Below are 15,544 nucleotides of genomic sequence, written 5' to 3'. Positions count from 1 at the left end.
TGCAAACCAAATCAACAATTGAGTCACATAGTTTGCAGAAAACTAATGCTCACTGATAGGTACCTACAGTACATAAAAACTCCAACCATCATCCAGGTCAAAAAAGAAGTGCCCTTAAAGCCCTAGTAGACTTTGCAAAAGAGCCCCCAGTTGTGCAGTGGGTTAAACCACTGAGCTGCAGGACTTGCTGACCAAAAGGTTGATTATTCGAATCTGGGGAGCGAGGTGAGCTCCTGCTGTTAGCCCCAGCTTCTGCCAACCTAGGAGGTTGCAAACATAAAAATGTGACTCAAACAATGATGGATCTGGACCAAACTCTACAAGAATACTCAATATGCCCAAATGTGAACACTGGTGGAGTTTGGGGAAAATAGAATCTTGACATTTGGGAGTTGTAGTTGCTGGGATTTGTAGCTCACCTACAATCACAGAGCATTCTGAATCCTACCAACGATAGAATTGGGCCAAACCTCCCACACAGAACCCCCATGTGGGCCACAGCAACGCATGGCAAGGAATGGCTAGTAATAACAATAATTTAATAAATCGGGGGACGGCTAGTTATGCACATAAATGTAAACACAGACATTCCAAATCCCGAAATCCAAAACACTCACCGTCCCAAGTACTTCAGATACAGAATATGAACCTGATATATATACTTCATACATACTTCATTCATACCTGAAAGTTTTGATCATGCTTTTATATATACAGATATTTCACTGTATATGGTCCCAAGCATTTTAGATAAGGGATACTCAATCAGCATTTCGTATATTTCACTGAAAGATCGTCTCCTTTAATTATCTCATTAACACCTCCAAAGAGCATCATGGATGGAGCAAGTCTCTTTCTTTTAGCTCCATGAAAACTGATAAAAGTGTGATTGTTGCTATGGTAACACTATACTGTTAGTACCTTGCGTACCCGAACTGAGACTTCGTGCAGGGGAGGCTGTGGGTCCGCTGTCACTGAGATGCTGAATCCAAGTTTATGTACAGGCTGAGAAGAAGTTATCTAAGGCTCTCAACTTTATCTCCCAGAATAGGTTCAGTGGTTTGGGGTGCAAACTTTCTAACTTGGGGGCCGCATGGCAGGCCGGAGTAGGATGTGCTGGCCAGGAGGAAGGGGCTCTCCCCAAGCCCCCTCCCTGCCCTTTCCTCCCCTTCCTCTTCTCTTTCGGAGGCAGAAAGTGAAGGAAAGATGGGAAACCTTTGGATCCCAAAAGGGTTAACCTTGGTCAGGAGGAGATGGTGGATGGGAGAAAGAAAGTGCATCCATTAGACCCCGTACTGCTTACTCCTGATATATAATCCTAGAATCCTGGAGTTGGAAGAGACTCCCAAGGACCATCCAGTCCAACCCCCTGCCATGCAAAAAGGCACAATCAAAGCACTCCCGATAGACAGCCTCTGTGGAAAAGCCTCCGGAGAAGAAGACTCCACCACACTCCGAGGCCGCCTATGACACTCTCCAACAAATAGTAATAATTTGTTGTCATGTCAGGAGCGACTTGCAGAGAAACTGCAAGTCACTTCTGGTGTGAGAGAATTGGCTATCTGCAAGGACATTGCCCAGGAGACGCCCGGATGTTTTGATGTTTTACCATCCTTGTGGGAGGCTTCTCTCATGTACCCGTATGGGGAGCTGGAGCTGAAAAGGGAGCTCATCCACGCTCTCCCCTGATTTAAACCTGTGACCTGTCGGTCTTCAGTCCTGCCGGCACAAGGGTTTAACCCACTGCACCACTGGGGGCTCCTTATACTACTAATAATATGATAATATAATTATATATTTATATTACATGTAATATTACTAATAATATTACAACATAATGGTATAATACAATATAGTAATATTAAATATTGATATTGTACTATGCTAATAATATAATATATTGTATGTGTGTATACAATATATTATACTGAGTCCCCTTTGGGGTAAGAAGGGCGGCATATAAATGTCATAAATAAATAAATATAATTAAACAGCTCTTACTCTCAGGAAGTTCTTCCTAATCTTTTCAGTCAAATCTCTTTCACTGCCATTTGGAACCATTGCTCCCTTGTGTCCTGGTCCCCAGAGCAGCAGAAAACCAGTTCCCCCCCTCCTCCTTAATGGGACAGCCTTTTAAATCTTGAAACATGGTTGTTGTTCCTCCTCCTCCTCTCTTCTCCTCCTCCTCCTCCTCCTCTTCTTCTTCTAATTATCCCTCCCTTTTGTCTTCTTGGCCCCAAATGGATCTCTTTCTCCCTTCTCCCCCACTTTCCCCAGGGATCCTAGACGAATCCAAAATAGTGTCAGCTGCTGAGTAGGCAGTTTTGCAATCTGTCAAACTGTAGGTGGGAGGAGGCGGTTGCTTCTTCTTCTTTTTAAATACTCCTGGGACAAATGGTTGGCGGCGCTTGCTTGTGTTTTGTCCTCCCAATGCATTTTGCACGCTCTGTTTCCCTCTCTGTTAGTGATATGAAGAGCGATATGATGAATGCATAGCAAATTGAGCAAACATCTGCACTGTAGAATTGCTGCAGTTTGACGCTACTTTAACTACCATGGCTCACTGCTATGAAATCCTGGCAGCAGTAATTTTACAAAGCCTTTAGCCTTCTCTCCTAAAGGGTCATAATTTCTATCATAATGTCTATCACACCCAGGCCCGGGGGCCAGATGCAGCCCCTTGGGCTCTTTTCTCAGGCACTCCTCTCTCACCAGGCTATCCTTCCTTCTCTCTTTCCTCCCTTCTTCCTTCCCCCTTCCTTCCCTCTTTCCTCCCTCCTTCCCTCTCTCCCTATTTTCCTTTCTTCCTTCCCTTTTGTCTTTCCTTCCTTCACTCTTTCCTAACTTCCTACCTCCCTCCCTCCATTCTCTTCCACTCTTTCATCCTTCCTTCCCTCTTTCCTCCCTCCTTTCCTCTCTCCCTCTTTTTCCTTCCTTCCCTTTTGTATTTCCTTCCTTCACTCTTTCCTCCCTCCTTTCCCTCCCTCCATTCTCTTCCACCACTTCCTTCCTTCCCTTTCACCCTTCCTTCCCTCTCTTCCTCTTTTTCCTTCCTTCCCTTTGGTCTTTCCTCCCTCCCTTCCCTCCCTCCATTCTCTTCCACCCTTCCTTCCTAACTTCCATCCTTCCCTTCTGCCCTTTCATCCTTCCTTCCCTCTCTTCCTCTTTTTCCTTCCTTCCGTTTGGTCTTTCCTCCTTCTCTCCCTCCCTTCCCTCCATTCTCTTCCACCACTTCCTTCCTTCCATCCTTCCCTTTCACCCTTTCATCCTTCCTTCCCTCTCTTCCTCTTTTTCCTTCCTTTCCCTTGGTCTTTCCTCCCTCTCTCCCTTCCCTACATTCTCTTCCACCCTTCCTTCCACCCATCCTTCCCTTCCACCCTTTCATCCTTCCTTCCCTCTTTCCGCCCTCCTTCCCTCTCTCCCTCTTTTTCCTTCCTTCCTACTTTCTTTCCCCCATTCCTCCATTCCCTTTCCACCCTTCCTTCCATACTTCTCTTCCTCCCTCCCTTCTTTTTTCCTTTTTCCTTCCTCTTTTCCTCCTGGGGGATGTTTAGCTGGGAGAAGGGAAGATAGAGAGGGAACATGAGAAGCTTATTTTTCACTGATACGGTTGCAGTAAAAGAGAGAACACTGTCCTAAGGTTTCTTTTGATGCTGTTTTTGTTTGGCTCTACACCAGGCATGGGGAAACTTTGGCCCTCCAGGTGTTTTGGACTTCAACTCCCACCATTCCTAACAGCCTCAGGCCCCTTCCTTTTCCCCCTCAGCCGCTTAAGCGGCTGAGGGGGAAAAGGAAAGGGCCTGAGACTGTTAGGAATGTTGGGAGTTGGAAGTCCAAAACACCTGGAGAGCTAAACTTTCCCCATGCCTGGTATAGATGCATCCAGTGTCAAAGTTTCGAGAATAAACTACATGGTAGACCATGGCAAGCAAAGTGCAGCCTTCAGAATATTATTTGGACTACAGCTCCCATCATTCATAGCCATCATGGCCAATAGTGATGGATACTGGGAGTTGTAGTGTACTTTGTTTACCATTATGTGGACAACGGCTGGAACAATAAAATGAACTGGTAGAAAGCGGCATTTCCACAAAATCTGGCCCTATTCAAGAGATACTCCGAGTTATCTAAAGACGCCTTTGCTATGAGTCGGAGCTCCAGAGATTTGTTTTCACGGCACTCCCAAATTCAACTGCTTGCTCCAACTCTCAGAGGACAAATCTGTCCTGACCTCATTCTGGGAGGGATGAAAACAGGCCTTTCTCCTTCGCTGAAATTGGGGCCATGCTCTAGAAACGTCGCGTGATCCATCCACTTTTGCAGGGATCATGCACTGCAAACAGAAAAGCCTCCTTGGTGTGGTTACAGCTCACCAAAACCACTTCTAGAAAGCAGCCTCCCATAAAGTACAGGTGAAAGTTGAGAACAGATGGCTTGCAAGACATGCAAACGGAATTGTGAAATTTAAGGGGTTATCATTTTACTTAGGCAATCCCTCATTGCCAGAGTATGATGGTCCTCCAAAGCCAACATGTGGAGCCTATTCTTGATCCTCATGTTCTCCCACAACGAGGACATTGGTTTCCAAGTGGAAGGCAGTCCTAGTCTGTGTTGGCTTGCTGTGCCTTCCTCTTGACACGTTTCTCTCTTTAACCCTCCATTCGTACCTCTTCAAATTCTGCAGCATTGCTGATCACAGCTGACCTCCAGCTAGAGTACTCAAGGGCCAGGGCTTCCCATAGAAGCATAGAATCAAAGAGTTGGAAGAGACCTCATGGGCCATCCAGTCCAACCCCATTCTGCCAAGAAGCAGGAATATTGCATTCAAATCACTCCTGACAGATGGCCATCCAGCCTCTGTTTAAAAGCTTCCAAAGAAGGAGCCTCCACCACACTCCGGGGCAGAGAGTTCCACTGCTGAACGGCTCTCACAGTCAGGAAGTTCTTCCTCATGTTCAGATGGAATCTCCTTTCTTGTAGTTTGAAGCCATTGTTCCGCGTCCTAGTGTCCGGGGAAGCAGAAAACAAGCTTGCTCCCTCCTCCCTGTGGCTTCCTCTCACATATTTATACATGGCTATCATATCTCCTCTCATCCTTCTCTTCTTCAGGCTAAACATGCCCAGCTCCTCCTCTGGACACATTCCAGCTTGTCAATATCTCTCTTGAATTGTGGTGCCCAGAATGGGACACAATATTCCAGGTGTGGTCTAACCAAAGCGGAATAGAGGGGTAGCATTACTTCCCTGGACCTAGACACTATGCTCCTATTGATGCAGGCCAAAATCCCATTAGCATTTTTTGCCACCACATCACATTGTTGGCTCATGTTTAACTTGTTGTCCACAAGGACTCCCAGTTCTTGGTGTCTATGCCACAGTTTTTAAGGTTGACTTTAAGCCCATCTTTAAATCTCTTTGCTTGTCCACCGACATTGTGCTTCTCGTTCTTGAGTTGGGAGTATAGTAACTGCTTTGGGAGACAATCGGGCATTCGGACCACGAGTTGATGGCGTAGGAGCATCACTTCAGTGTTGGTAGACTTTGCTTCTTCCAGCATGCTGATATTTGTCCGCCTGTCTTCCCAAGAGATTTGCAGGATGTTTATCATATTTATAGGTAGTAGTATCACTCCTTTCACAATGCATTGATTCCAGAAAACATACATATATACATGGAATATGCATAGGGGAAATGGTAAATTGTAGCCACGGTTAGAGGAGAAGACTGTATATGTGTGTATGTGCAGAAAGAGGTGGCCAACACATAAAGAATAAGTTGTAAATATTTTGTAACATTTTGTAAGGAATATTTTGTAAATAATACTATATTTGGATTGTTGTAGGGTTTTTCGGGCTATATGGTCATGGTCTAGAGGCATTCTCTCCTGACTTTTTGTCTGCATCTATGGCAAGCATCCTCTGAGGATGCTTGCCATAGATGCAGGCAAAATGTCAGGAGAGAATGCCTCAGTCTAGACCATGGCCATATAGCCCGAAAAAAATACAACAACCCAGTGATTCCGGCTATGAAAGCCTTTGACAATACTATATTTATTGACAATTTCCCACTTCCTCTATGGGAACAGCCTCTCTCTATATACTGCTACTCATAATTATCTAGACAGGGTGTCCCAAAAGGCACCATACATAAAAAAAATGGGAAACTGCAGCTAAATGTATCATTATTTACAAAATATTAATTACAACATTTTACAAAATATTTTTGCGGTCTCTTCCAACTCAGTGTCAGTGTAGACATATGTAAGTATGTATATTACAGTGTAGAACTATGAGCACCCGGTATTCAAGGGTGGTCTCCCATCCAAGTATAAACCACAGATGATCCTGCTTAGCTTCCTAAGTCAGATCTGCTGCTTTTCAGGTACAAATATCTGGTGCCATTGGAATAGCTCTCCCCATTATTGTCTTTTATTTTATTTATTTACAAGAGTAACCATTAATTAATTAACAGAATGCATATGAGCAATGTAAAAAACCAGTTTTAACCAGTTAAAATATAAATAAACTAAAGTCATAGGAAACCTCTTGACAAGTGGTAACAAGACAGTTTTAAACACCAATTAAAAAGCCTTTAAACAATTTCCAATGTCCCCATTTGGAGAAAAGGCCTGAACAGAATACCCTTCTTTGTTCTTAGAAGCTAATGCAAGATCAGGCCTGCTTAATATTTGGATACAGTGATGCCAAGGAAAATTAGGTGCTGTTGGCTGTATTTGAGAGGCAGGAATTGGCAAAACCACCTCTGAGCATTCGTTGCCTAAGAAAACCTTATTAAATTCATGGGGTTGTCATAAGTCAACAAGCAACTTGATAGCACCCACACAGCAGGACGCAGATCTAGGTCAGGAATATATAAGAAAATATACTTTTTCCAAGCATCAATCTCCCAAGGATTCAACTATATTCTGTCTTGATAACTAGGTTTATTGCGTAATTTTAATTACATTGCAAGCTGCCTTGAGTTATACACACCCATCTCCTTTTTTTTTCACTGCTGCACTTCACATAATAAAAATATATTACGAAAGATCCAATTAAGTAGGAAATTTGAAGCACAAAAGGCAGCACACTTCTTACTCCTAGGCTGCAAAGAAGCTCTAAAGTAGTGTTTCTCAATCTGGGAGGGGGGAGTTCACGAGGGGGGGTGTCAGAAAGGTTGCCAAAGACCATCAGAAAACACAGTATTTTCTCTTGGTCATGGGGATTCTGTGTGGGAAGTTTGGCCCAATTTTATCGTTGTAAGGTTCAAGGGGCTCTTTGATTCTAGGTGAACTATAAATCCCAGCAATTACAACTCCCAAATGCCAAGGTCTATTTTCCCCAAACTCCATCAGTGTACATATTTGGGCAGATTGAGTATCCGTGCCAAGTTTGGTCCAGATCCATCATTGTTTGAGTCCACAATGATCTCTGGATGTAGGTGAACTACAACTCCAAAACCCAAGGTCAATGTCCACCAAACCCTTCCAGTATTTTCTGTTGGTTGAGGGAATTCTGCGTGCCAAGTTTAGTTCAATTGTTGGTGGAGTTCAGAATGCTCTTTGATTGTAGGTGAACTATAAATCCCAGCAACTACAACTCCCAAACGACAAAATCAATCCCCCTAAAACCTACCAGTTTTCAAATTTGGGCGTATCGGGTATTTGTGTCAAATATGGTCCAGTGAATGAAAATACATCCTGCATGTCAGATATTTACATTATGATTCCTAATAGTAGCAAAATTACAGTTGTAAAGTAGCAACAAAAATAATGTTATGGTTTGGGTCACCACAACATGAGGAACTGTATTACGGGGTTGCGACATTAGGAAGGTTGAGAACCACCGATCTACACTTTTTAATCAATACAGTTTGACACCACTTACACGGCCACGGCTCCATGCTTTGGGATCTTGGGAGTTGTAGGTTGCTGAGGCACTGTCTCTCTTTTGCAGCGAAGGGCCTTATAAAACAACAGCTCCCAGGATTCCATCACATCAAGTCACGGCAGACTGAATGAATTCTGGGTTGTTGTAGGGGTTTTTTGAGCTATATGGCCATGTTCTAGAGGCATCTTCTCCTGATGTTTCGCCTACATCTACGGCAAGCATCCTCAGAGGTAGTGAGGACCTTACTATCTCTGAGGATGCTTGTCATAGATGCAGGCGAAACGTCAGGAGAGGATGCCTCTAGAACATGGCCATATAGCCCGAAAAAACCTACAACCCAGTGATTCCAGCCATGAAAGCTTTCGACAATACATTGAATGAATTCTACAATGTAGATGCACCCTAGTAAAGCATGGGATACACAAAACAGTTTGCAAAAAGACCTAAGACATAAGCAGTGCCAAACAAATTATGCACAAAATGCTAAGGCTCCAGATATCACACTCTTTTGCCAAGAACAAGCTGCTAGTCCTTTGTGGTCATGGAAATTAAAGAGCAGGCGCACACTGGGCAGCTTGCCCTTGTAAAGCCAGCTGTGGACAAGATGCTAGAAGGATACTGAGGAGCTGGAAGGGTTCCAAAGGAGGGTGACCAAAATGGTAAAAGATCTGGAAACCAGGAATCCCTATTTGGAATGGTTCAGCGATCTGGATGCGTTTAGACTGGAGAAGAGATAGTTGAGAGGGGGCGAGATGGCATGTTTAAATAAAAGGATATCACCTCGAGGAGAATACCCAGGTGGTGCAATGGGTTAAACCCTTGTGCCAGCAGGACTGCTGACCGATAGTTCAGCGGTTCAAATCCAGGGAGAGTGGATTGAGCTCCCTCTGTCAGCTCTAGCTCCCCATGAGGGGACATGAGAGAATGTATTGTCGAAGGCTTTCATGGCTGGAATCACTAGGTTCTTGTGGGTTTTTTCGGGCTATAGGGCCATGTTCTAGAGGCATATCTCCTGATGTTTCGCCTGCATCTATGGCAAGCATCCTCAGAGGTAGTGAGGTCTGTTGGAAATAGGACAATGGGTTTATATATCTGTGGAATCTGTGGAACCCCTGCCATTCCACAGATATATAAACCCATTGTCCTATTTCCAACAGACCTCCCTACCCACAATAAACCCACAAGAACCTAGATATGAGAGAAGCTTCCCACAAGGATGGTAAAACATCAAAACATCCGGACGTCCCCTGGACAACGTCCTTGCAGATGGCCAATTCTATAATAGAGAGCAAAGATTCACCGAAGTACAAGGGTGAAAGGCCACTATACACCAAAAAGTAATACAGTTATATAATCATAAGGATGTATATCATATTTATGCTCATAGTACAACAACATTAAATGTACTAGCAGTTTGTACACAGTATACTTCATGCAATTGTCTAAACCAAAATAATGTCCTTATGTGGGATAAACAACTGGTTCTTACAGCAAAATGCACAACTCTGTAAGTCCTTTTTGAAAACCAAAAGTTTATCAGTAGCAAATCAAAGTTTGTAGGTCTTTTCTGCAAGTCTCTTAATCCAGAACTTCTTAATGTGCAATGGCTTCAAATTACAGGGAAAGAGAAGTCAGCCATAACAGAGCACCTGATGACCCATCCTGGACACAGAAATGCTGGACCACTCTCACAACCACCATTTCAGGCTACACAGAGAAGCCATTGAAATCCACAAACATGTGGACAATTTCAACAGAAAGGAAGAAAGCATAAAAATGAACAAAATCTGCCTATCAGTATTTTAAAAAATTCTAAAATTAAAGAACAACACTCAAACACAGGAGAACACCAGACAAGAAACAATCAGGGACAGCTAATCACCTCTCAACAAAGGATTTCCCCAGGCAGTAACAAGCTACATCTAAAAACTGTCAGGCCATCAAATGCTAATCAAGGTGGCCAATTGAAACATTCACGCCTACCTCCAACAGACAAGAGTTCTTTCTCCCATCCTGGACAGATATATAAACCCAATGATCCTAGTTGTCAAGAGACCTCACAACCTCTGAGGATGCCTGCCATTGATGCAGGCGAAACGTCAGGAGAGAATGCTTTTAGAACATGGCCATATAGCCCAGAAAACACACAACAACCCAGTGATTCTGGCCATGACAGTCTTTGACAATACAGAGAAAGAAATTCCATTCAAATATTAGTCAACCATTTCCTGATAGAAAGCACTGTGAATATGTTGCTTCAGAAGATGGTAGAGTCTCCTTCTTTGGGAGGTTTTTCAACAGAGACTCAATGGTCATCTGTCAGGAGTGCTTTGATTGTGCTTAGCATAATGTGGTTGGATTGGATGATCTTTGGGGTCCTTTGCCACTTTTTGTTTTAATTCTATGCTATATTAACTGACCCTGTTAATTTACTCTGTTTCCATGATATTTCCTATGCCGTTATACATTGCTGTCCACCTTACTAAACCACTTATCCTTTAACTAGTTCACGTAGTGGTTTTCATCCCCACTTCCAAAATTAGTCTGCTGTTATTGTTGTTGCTAGCTATTATTGTTATGTTGTTTTACGCTGTTTTATGCTGTCTTAATTGTTTTTGCTTTGCTTTTAATTGTATTCTGCCTTGGGCTTGGGCCGCATGTAAGCTGCCCCGAGTCCCTTTGGGGAGATGGAAGTCGGGGTTAGAAAAATAAAGTAGATCTTCTTCTCCTCCTTCTCCTTCTCCTTCTCCTTCTCCTCCTCCTTCTCCTTCTCCTCCTTCTTCTCCTTTTCTCCTTCTTCTTCTTCATCATATAATGGTTCTATAACCCTAGCCAAGCCATCAGTAGAAAGATAAACAGGAATTTCAGACAAGACACAATCAGGGCCAGCTAATCACCTCCCAACAATGGATTCCCCCAAGAACTAAAAAGCCAGACCTTCTAACTGCTAGGCCATTAAATGCTAATCAAGGTGGCCAACTGAAATATCCACACCTTCCTCAGACAAGAGTTCTTTCTCCCACCCTGGACATTATTCCACATATATATAAATCCCATTTTCCTAATTTCCAACAGACCTCACAACCTCTGAGGATGCTTGCCATAGATGCGGGTAAAACGTCAGGAGAGAATGCTTCTGGAACATGGCCATACAGCCCAGAACACTCAGAACAACCCAGTGACTCTGGCCATGAAAGACTTTGACAATATAGTAGGAAGATACATTGAAGAATGTAAAAGATGGGAGATACAGCCATACCTTAACCAATTCTGCTGTATTTTCTCTCCTTATAATGGTGAAACTGGTTTCTCCAACCTTGGGGAAAATCCTGCAGTGAGGACCAGTTTCTTCCTGGCTATAGTCTCTGCATGAATCCTACCCTCAAGCCCTTTTCCACCGAGAAAGGAAATGCGTCTTTCCGGACGCAGGAAATGGGAAAATTTAACTTAGAATCCTCTTGGTACAGAAGAGAGGAAATGGTTCAAGGATTATGGAAGGGAAATGGCAAGGATTATTCAGTCAGCATTGTTTCCTGATTATGATTTTTATATAGTGGTGATTTCTATTATTTATATATTACTATTTACACCTGGATGGCAAAACAGAAGCAGAACAGATACCTGTGGTGTCTGCATTGCATTCAATAGAGCTTGCATTAACTAAAGGAAAGGCAAATAGAGCTTAAACCATGGCAGTTAAAGTGAGGTCAAACTGTGTTAATTCTAAAATGTAGACGCACCCTGAAATATATCTATTTCCACTCCGGTGGGTGCAGTGGTACAGTGGATTAAATCCCTAAGCTGCAGAACTTGCTGACTGGAAGGTCACAGTTCAAATCCACTGGACAGGATGAGCTCCCGTTGTTAGCCACAGCTCCTGCCAACCTAGCAATTTGAAAACATGCAAATATGAGTAGATCAATAGGTACTGCTTTGGCGGGAAGGTAATGGTGCTCCATGCAGTCATGCCAGCCACGTTACCTAGAAGGTGTCTATGGACAACAATAGGTACCGTTTTGGCGGGAAGGTAACGGTGCTCCATGCAGTCATGCTGGCCACATGACCTTGGAGGTGTCTATAGACAATGCTGGCTCTTCAGATTAGAAATGGAGATGATCACCATCCCCAAGAGTTGGACTCAATGAGACCTAATGTAAAAACCTTTACTTTTACTTATTTCCACTCTCAAAGTGCAAACCTGAAGCAGCTGCTTCTTATCAATAGTAAATCATACAACAGAGATCCAACCAACTTTGCAACAAACCCAGATGCAAATCTCATAGCACCAAATAACATAAAAGACCCATTCACCATCTTATTGTCTAATGTGTCATAGACTATCCTCTGCCAGCAATGAAGTCATATGTAGTACAAATAGATTTGCCTCTCCATAAAAGAATAAATGGGCCCCATTTCACATTAGAAATAGCAATTTTCAAAGACTAGTAGGATATCTATGCGATCTCTCCAAACACTCCATCACGGGCCCCAAGTTTCCCATAGCTGAATTATGTTACTTTAAAAGGAAATCGGGCAAAACACTTACTAAGACGCTGAATTCATTCACCTTTAGCCTAAATGGAGACCTACTGCATGCAGTTTCTCAATGTCAGGATGCTTTAGAGCAGCATTTCTTAACCTAGGGGTCAGGACCCCTGGGGGGGGGGGGTTGCAAGGGGGTGTCAGAAGGGTCATCAAAGACCATCAGAAAACAGTATTTTTTGTTGGCTATGGGGGTTCTGTGTGGGAAGTTTGGTCCAATTCTACCCTTGGTGGGATTCAGAATGCTCTTTGAATGTGGGTGAACTATAAATCCCAGCAACTACAACTCCCAAATGTCATGGTCTATTTTCCCCAAACTCCACCAGTGTTGACATTTGGGCATATTGAGTATTCGTGCCAAGTTTGGTCCAGATCCATCATTGTTCGAGTCCACAGTGCTCTCTGGATGTAGGTGAACTACAACTCCAAAACTCAAGGTCAATGCCCACCAAACCCTTTTAGTATTTTCTGTTGATCGTGAGAGTTCTGTGTGCCAAGTTTGGTTTCATTCCATCATTGGTGGAGTTCAGAATGCTCTTTGATTGTAGGTTAACTATAAATCCCAGCAACTACAACTCCCAAATGACAATATCAATCCCCCCCCCCCCCAAACCCCACCATTATTCAAATTTGGGCATATTAGGTATTTCTGCCAAATTTCCTCCAGTTAATGAATACATCCTGCATATGTGATATTTACATTACAATTCATTGTTGTTGTTCATTCGTTCAGTCATTTCCAACTCTTCATGACCTCATTGACCAGCCCACGCCAGAGCTCCCTGTCGGCCGTCACCACCCCCAGCTCCTTCAAGGTCAATCCAGTCACTTCAAGGATGCCATCCATCCATCTTGCCCCTGGTCGGTCCCTCTTCCTTTACAATTCATAACAGTAGCAAAATTACTGTTATGAAGTAGCAACAAAAATAATTGTATGGTTGAGGGTCACCACAATATGAGGAATGGTATTAACTGTATTAAGGGGTTGCGGCGTTAGGAAGGTTGAGAAACACTGCTTTAGAGTGTTTTAGATGATGGTCCTCTGCTTTAGATGATGGTCCTCCTACACTTGGAGGACCATCATCCTCTGACTACGAGGGATCGCCTAAGTAAGTAAGTAAAGTAAAGTAAAGTAGAGTCACTGTCATGATTTTATATATATCTGAGCTTTCACAAAGCGATTTAAACCTGTCTTTCTTGCATTTCAACTCCTTCAGATTTGGTTTCTACATTTCTTTCCTGTTATATATGGACATATCTGCCTGGCAACTGAAACAGCATTCTTAGCATCTGATGTCAAATAAACATGCCACCAAAGCCTTGTTTAAGGTGCCTTGTTGTTCTAGTTCTTGGTTTTGCCCAATATGCATGTTACAATTTGGGTTCTAAATTATGATTAACACAAAGCCATAATATGGTCCAGTGCTGTGTTCATGGGCAAACTTGGGCCCTCCAGATGTTTTGGACTTCAACTCCCACCATTCCTAACAGCCCCAGGTTCCTTCCATGTTAGAGTTGAAGGAATTATAACTTTGTGGCATCTCTTTTGAGGAATTGTAAAGAGTTGCATATATGCATACATAGTATCGGCTGTTAGGAATTGTGGGGGTTGAAGTCCAAAACACCTGGAGGGCCCAATTTTTTCCCCATGCCTGGTGCAGTGGTTTGAACATTGGACTACAGTTCAGGAGATCAGGACTCGAATTCCTGCTCATCCATGGAAACCCACTGGGTGACCTTCAGAAAGTCACGCTCTCTCAGCCTCAGAGGAAGATAACAACAAAATTCTTCATAATTCTGCCCCAAAAAATACCATTATAGGCTGTCCACTACATCAGTATAAATCAGAATTTTCTTGTAGCCACACAACAATGACAACAGAGTAACAAAGAAGGGATGGCATCCACCAAGACCAAAACTTATGCCACAAATAGAAGTCATCTGGGAATTAAGGCATGCTGGTATAACCAGGCGTGCTTTTGAGCATACGCAGAGTGGCCAAATGTTTTCCCCTCAGGAAAAAACAAAAACAGAACAGTGACTGGTTTCTTGCACTGGTAAAATCAGGATAATAGATCTGACATTGAGCTGCTCTGAGTTTTCCAGGCTGTATGGTCATGTTCCAGAAACATTCTCTCCTGATGTTTCACCCACATCACGTCAGGAGGGAAAACTCACAGCAACCCAGTGATTCCAGCCATGAAAGCCTTTGACAACAAATCTGACATTATTTTTTCCACTGAAGGAAAAGCCTACCTATGGCTGGCTACTTTGCACATGCTCATAAACACTCTTGGTTTCAACATCCCATCCAGTTTGTTCTCCTTCCTGGAACTATTCCCATTCTCCTCGAGGCTGGCATTGAAGTCTCTGCACACTCATTGTGTTCTTTTTCCAATTTGGAAAAAAAGAAAGAAATCCAACGGTTTGGATGAATCATTCGAAACTGGGAACCACATAAAGCGGGAAACTGCAAAGCCACAATAAGCATTGAACTCCAGGAGAAAAAGAAAACTCATGCGTCTCATCCAGGACATATTTTATGTCCGCAGACTTTGTGACTATTTCATCATGGTGAAGCCAGAATTGTTGCAATGGGAGACTGTTGTATGGTCCTTTTTATGTGGGATGAAATGTACGTCTTTCCCCTTTGCCTAGAACAGTGTTTCTCAACCTGGGGGTCGGGGCCCCTGGGAGGGGTGTCAGAGAGGTTGCCAAAGACTATCAGGAAACACAGTATTTTCTGTTGGTCATGGGGGTTCTATATGAGAAGTTTGGCCCAATTCTATCATTGGTGGGGTTCAGAATGTTCTTTGATTGTGGGTGAACTATAAATCCCAGGAACGCCAACTCCCAAATATCAAGGTCTATTTTCCCCAAACTCCACCAAAGTTCACATTTGGGCATATTGAGTATCTGTGGCAAATTTGATCCAGACGTATCATTGTTTGAGTCCACAGTGCTCTCTGGATGTAGGTGAACTATAACTCCAAAACTCAAGGTCAATGCCCACCAAACCCTTCCAGTATTTTCTGTTGGTCATGGGAGTTCTGTGTGCCAAGTTTGGTTCAATTCCATTGCCCATTTTCCCCAAACTCCACCAGAGTTCACAT

General features: G+C 43.2%; 1 protein-coding gene across 4 annotated transcripts in view; it reads right to left on the bottom strand.

The window, feature by feature from the left end:
* The window catches only part of ARHGEF15 (Rho guanine nucleotide exchange factor 15), a 61,005-nt gene that overhangs the window by 31,710 nt on the left and 13,751 nt on the right, over positions 1–15,544 (bottom strand). The window contains exon 1 of one of the 4 annotated variants that reach the window (XM_067469775.1): positions 2,002–2,073. The exons of the other annotated variants lie outside the window; for them this stretch is intronic. The gene's annotated coding sequence lies outside the window, so the exon portion shown is untranslated. Of the gene's footprint in view, positions 1–2,001; positions 2,074–15,544 lie in introns of those variants that run through there. 4 annotated transcript variants of the gene reach the window in all.

The sequence above is a fragment of the Anolis sagrei genome, chromosome 6 (genome assembly GCF_037176765.1).
Source record: "Anolis sagrei isolate rAnoSag1 chromosome 6, rAnoSag1.mat, whole genome shotgun sequence".
NCBI lineage: Eukaryota > Metazoa > Chordata > Lepidosauria > Squamata > Dactyloidae > Anolis > Anolis sagrei.
This window is presented reverse-complemented; position numbering and strand designations above follow the sequence as displayed.